Source organism: Solanum tuberosum, unplaced genomic scaffold (genome assembly GCF_000226075.1).
Source record: "Solanum tuberosum cultivar DM 1-3 516 R44 unplaced genomic scaffold, SolTub_3.0 scf00089, whole genome shotgun sequence".
NCBI classification, from domain to species: domain Eukaryota; kingdom Viridiplantae; phylum Streptophyta; class Magnoliopsida; order Solanales; family Solanaceae; genus Solanum; species Solanum tuberosum.
The window spans coordinates 548,505-554,519 of record NW_006239012.1 but is presented as its reverse complement, the minus strand read 5'-3'; positions in this window follow the sequence as shown (position 1 = coordinate 554,519).

Here is a 6,015-nt window from a genome sequence, read left to right as displayed (position 1 = left end):
TTTTGCAATTGGTTGTTCTTTCTCAATTAACTTTAGCAAGTGCTTTTTCTCTGACCGCACAGCCTGAAGAGTTTCTTGTGTTGTCAAAAATGATCGTCTTTGTTGTACCAAGGATGATAATGTTCCAGGTTTAGCATATGTCCTTTTTTTGGTAACTTTGTTTCTTCTTGAAGGTCCTTCTTGACTCATGACTATCAAAATCTGTGTAAATATAAGATTGCACAAGTTAGAAATATTGAAGAAAAAATAAATCACTGAATCTAAACACAATCTTTTTAAATTCTCATAGCTCCTTTGATTTTTCTTTTGGGGCAGATTGACTGCAGCTTTGGCAGACGTGGGGCAGACGCATAAATACAGACATACATATAATGGGACATCACACGGTGTACCATGGGGCACATAAATATCATTAATGATGTAGATGTTTTTCACGCAAATAAAGAAACTAGTTTTCAAAAAATAACACCTAAATAATTCACCCTCTCATTACTGTTTTCGAAATCTAAATAAGATCTCTTAGAAGCTCCCAAATACGCCTAACTTATTCCGCAGAATAAACTTCAAGCCCTAAGTCCATCACTTCAGAAATTAAGTTCTTCCTTGCAACAGATTCACAACATATCAAGAAACTATATAGTTCATTGAAAAATAATTAATAAAAAGAAAAAACAAATTAAAGATATAGCATATCTCACATGTAATTCTACCACCTTTTCACATGTTAAGAAATAATTCAAAGACACGAAAATAAGAATAACCATAAGATAGACTTTCAGACAAAAACATAGCAAATCTCACATGTAAATCTACCACTTTTTCACATGTAATGAGATAATTGAAAGACATTGAACATAAGGATAACCATTACATACGAAAGGTTTTGACGCTTGGTTGATTATAGTTTCTCATCTTATTATCTAATTCATTGAGCATCCTCATGTGTCAACATGTTATTCTGCCTTCTTGACATACCAATACATATTGTATATGTAGTTATGTACTGATTTCCAATGATTTGGAATGCTTCGTTTTCATGAATACAAGTTCAAGTATACAAGTTAGCAAACTTTTGTAGTAGGCTCTTGTTGCATACCAAGAAAAGTATCAATGATCTGTATATTTTTACCTGGAGATAATAGGTGTCTAGTATTATCAGATGTATTTATAGATATAGTTAGACTCTTAAAGATTCCATTAGATGCTTTATAGACATTGTAAATCTGCCGCCTACGATTATAGTTTCATCCATCCATCATGTCACATCTAACCTGGGTGAGGAAGACTATGCTCTGTATGAACAAATGAACTATATACATATATACTAAACCATATGGCCTAACTCTATAAGAAAAACATGTTACAGATACAATTAGCTAGTTTAATACATAATTGTAGATACACAAAGGGATACTAAGCCTGAATCATATGTATAACATAACTTAGTGATATCTAAATACTAAGAGACATATATGACTTAAATGCCCACACTAGTCTATATGACTTAAATGCCCACAGTAGTCTATGAAGACATTACTAGAAACTAATAACAGAATACTTATCAAGATAGGTCCATAACCTATATATACTGCACATATACATCAAAGAGTATCTACACTCAACTTGCCTCTAGATTGAAATAGGTCCATAACTTAAGTGTTTACGCAGATACCTAGTGAGGTGGTCAGCTGACTAACCTGTATGCCCTCAACCTACAGTATTAAATGTAATACATGTAACAAAATGAAGCTTAAAAAAAACCTTACAAACTGAAATTTCCAGTATTGAAACAGTTTGAAGATCCAGCCTCTCAAAAAATAAGAACAACATAGTTTACTCAATAACCTTTACCAAACTTGAGATGTAAACTTCAATACACAAATAGATTAAACTAAATAGGTAAAATAGAATAAAAATACATCTATTTCATAGAAATTTATGGTAAAATAGAATAAAAATACATCTATTTCATATAAATTTACTTGTTTATTACAAAAACCCTTCAATGGAATATCCAATTTTACAGAGCAAAAACCTTTTCAACAACTTTTCAGAGGAAGTTATGAAAATCATACCTTTTTGTGAAGATGTTGGAGATGAACCCACAAATCACTTGTTGAAGTTGTCAGAGATGAGGCTCTAGTCGGAGATGACCCACTTGTTGGAGACGACCCACTCGTCGTGGTGGTGATAGTCGTTCTTTTACTAGAGACGACCTAAGATGTGTGTTAAAGATTTGATGCAACCCACAAGTTCTAGAAATGTCCTTTTAAAATTATTAGAATTTAGAATTACTTTAAAAATAAAATATAATAAAAATCGCGGGATTATAAAATCAGTGGAGGGAAAATATATTTGGGCCAAAACCGTATCAATAGTACTTTTTTTAATAAGAACCGTTCCTAAAGAATTTCCTATTGCAACGGTTTTCGTAATCGTTGCAAAAAGTACCTTTGTAGCTACGGTTATGCACTAATGCAACGATTTATTTTAACAAGTGTTGTAGTAGGTCCAAGGATCTACGGCAACGGTTATAACTGTTGCAAATTCTTAGTTATAGTAACAGTTACTAAACCGTTGCAAAATCACTGTTGCCGTAGGACATATTTCTAGTACTGATTCCTAGATTCTTTTGTTATAGTCTTTCTGACACGACCCAGGGGTACCCTCTAGATGTAACATGGCATATAGAACCCTGAATGACTTCATACAAGCCACTTAGTTCTCATAACATAAGCAATAGAATAATAAGAGTTAAAACACAAGTCAAAGTCTAAAATTTTCATAAACGAAAGTGGAAGTCAAGACACTTATTCTCAATATAGCCATCTATTACAATCCTTGAATGAAATAGGGCCTAGCTGATACAACATGTCCAAAAGGGAAATACAATAAATGAACTACAATGAGATAACATCCGTCCTTGAATCATGAGGACTCAACAACAAGCTAGGAGAATAAGCAAATCCAATCTTTAGCCACTAGAATAATCACCTCGATAATCGGACCCTACACTTGGGCAAAATGTAGGAAAAGTAAGCATTAGTACAAAAGTGTGCTACGTATAATAGCTATGCATAAAAACATTTAAAACATGCGAAAAGGGACATTTCATTTGAAAGCATGCAATTTACTAAGATTAAACATCATCATGAAGATAGTGGAAAAGCATAAGTCATAAGCATAGTCAATATATAGATCATCATAGCATAAGAGAGCCACTTCATATACACCCTCAAAGCCTACTTATGCAATGCATGGATAAAACCCCATAAGTCCCACCCATGCTTAGTAAACCTCATTAGGACATCATTCATGTTCATCATCTTTCAATGCAAGATAACAACATCTTTAAAGCTTTTGAACACTTACATGATACTTCTTCAAGCATGCCTTAGTTCATTATTAAACTTCTTGTTCATGTGGGGAATAAGCCTTAACCAACATGAAACCATTTGAGCTTTAACATGGAATCCAGTGACTCCCACGCCGAAAAAGGTTGGTCTACTTGCCTAAGGTAGAACCGGTAATTTTAACTTAGAGTGATCTAGTAGCTAATATCCTACGGGGGCACGTAGTTTATGGGATAAGGAGATTGTTACTAGAAACCCGGCCTTTCTAGGGGGGAACTTCCATCTCAAGAGGTTTCTTCTAGAAACCCGGCGTTACTGCGAGAGAGCTTCCACCTCACACAATATCCACTCGGTACTAAGCATTAATTCCCATGGAGTAGTTAATTCTTTAGTAACATCATTACTCATGAAAGAGACCCCTTGGCCTACCGATTCAAGGTACATCATTAGAATAGCTTTTTTAAGTTACTCATGAAAGGGTGCACTTGGCCTACCGATTAAAGGTACATCATTAACTCAACCCTTTAGAATTACTCTTGAAAGGGTTCCCTTGGCCTACCGATTTAAGTTAGATCATTAGGATAGCTTTTTAATTATTTATGAAAGGGTTCCATTGGCCTACCGATTCAAAGCACATCATTAATTAAACTCTTTAGACTATGCGTGAGCAATTATCGCCATCCATAATCTACTTTTAATGTCTCTTTTTATTCAATTAGGTGAGAAAAGTCTTTCAGCCTTAGAATCTTTATTAGATCAGGAAACCTTTTATATCATGCTCATTATGTTTTCATGAGAATAGACTTTCAATTAACACAACAACAATATCATAATCATTAACACTTCACTCTCAAAACTATACCATTCATAATCCAATACAATAGCCTTACTCTCAAGGCCCTAGAAACCAACATTCTTAACTACAAGATTTACTCTGAAGCAATACTTCTCATAAACATCTCATAGACCTAAGTCCCAAGGTAGTCTACCCACATGTTTCATTCTTAAACAATTCTAGTCGTATATCTTCATAAAACATACATAATCTCATACTTTACTTTTTCCAGGTTCAAAGCTCATATGAAATCAACACATCTATAGTTCAATACATTAGACATGGATATCATCATAATTCAAGTAACCAAATCGCTACATGTATAATTTCATAACATTATTCTTTGATCAACAAAGACCCACATCACAAGATCATAATTGAGAGATATGGGGTTTTTCATGGGTTCTTGGGGATTCATCATAAAAATCATAGGAAATCATCAATTTATACTTAATATAACATAATTCAAACATTAGAATCATTTTTGAAAGGAATCCATGACTTTGGAATCAAACCCTAACTTTAGGGGATTTCTATCTTTGATATATAGGTTTCGAAGGGGCTCCATGGATGAAAGCAATCCATGGATGAAGAGCTACCATACCTTTATCACAAATCCCTATGAATTTGGTGTGAAAACTTTGCTTCTTCACACATAGCTCCAACTTCCTTCTTCTTCTTCTTCTTTGAGTTTTTTATAAAGAGTGTATTTTGGGAATTTATTTGGATTTATGAAATAATGAGTTGAATAGGGTGAGTTTTGGCTTAAAAAGACTTATATAGGTGTATAAAACTAAAGCAAAATGACATCACTTAATACTCACTTAAAAAGGAATTACCCTAAATAACCCTCACTTGGCAGCCTACTTCTAAGCCTCACGAGAGGCACCACAAGCCGTGGTCCTCACGACTGGTCGTGGTTATGTTCGTGGTCCTTGGACCAGTATCTTGGCCATCTTGGATTGGCCAACAAGAAGTGAAGGCATCACCATGAGCCTTCCCACAAGCAGTGGTCTTCACCACTGCCGTGAAGTGGCTCGTGAAGGTGAGCCAACCTTGGGGCAGCCTTGATGAGCTACTTACTGACCACCACGGGTGGCACCACGAGTTTTGGGGGCTACCACGAGCTGTGAAGGATCTCGTGGTCATGGGCAGTACCTTGGCAGCTTGGGGCAGCCTTGGCTCTTGCCATGGTCCTTGTCCCTTTGCCATGGCACATGCCCTCTAGTCTTGGCTTGTTGCACCCAAACTTAGCCCTAGGTGGTTTACTAGACTACGGGGTGTTATAATATCTCCCGCTTGGGGACATTTGTCCTCGAATGACGATCTAGATACCTTACGGAAGTAAGGACTCAAGACTAGCAGTCCATCATGCATGCAACATCAAAATAATGCACAATTCAGAGGAGAAAACATCAACTCCAATTTAAACATAATCAATGCATCACAATGAAGTAGGAACTACATCTAACAACCCATTATTCATGAAATCTTAACATTTCTCATGTTTATAGGAGGTATTTCCTTCTCCAACTCAAAAGCATACTCAACACATTTCATGTAGTCAATATGCAGTTTACTCTCAAAAAGCATAAATATAACATGTTCCACAATTTATCTCATGGAGCATATAGGCAACTCATACTTAATGCACAACAACATGAGGAAAATAAATCATATAAAACTCATTTACTTTAAAAGACATAAGCTTTCATGAACATGCGTAACTTAAGGAGATCATGGAACACATAAAACACACATGACTCCAAAACATAAAACAAGTCAAGAGGAACTCTTTGTCTCAAGCTAGAGCAGGGTAGAAGGAAA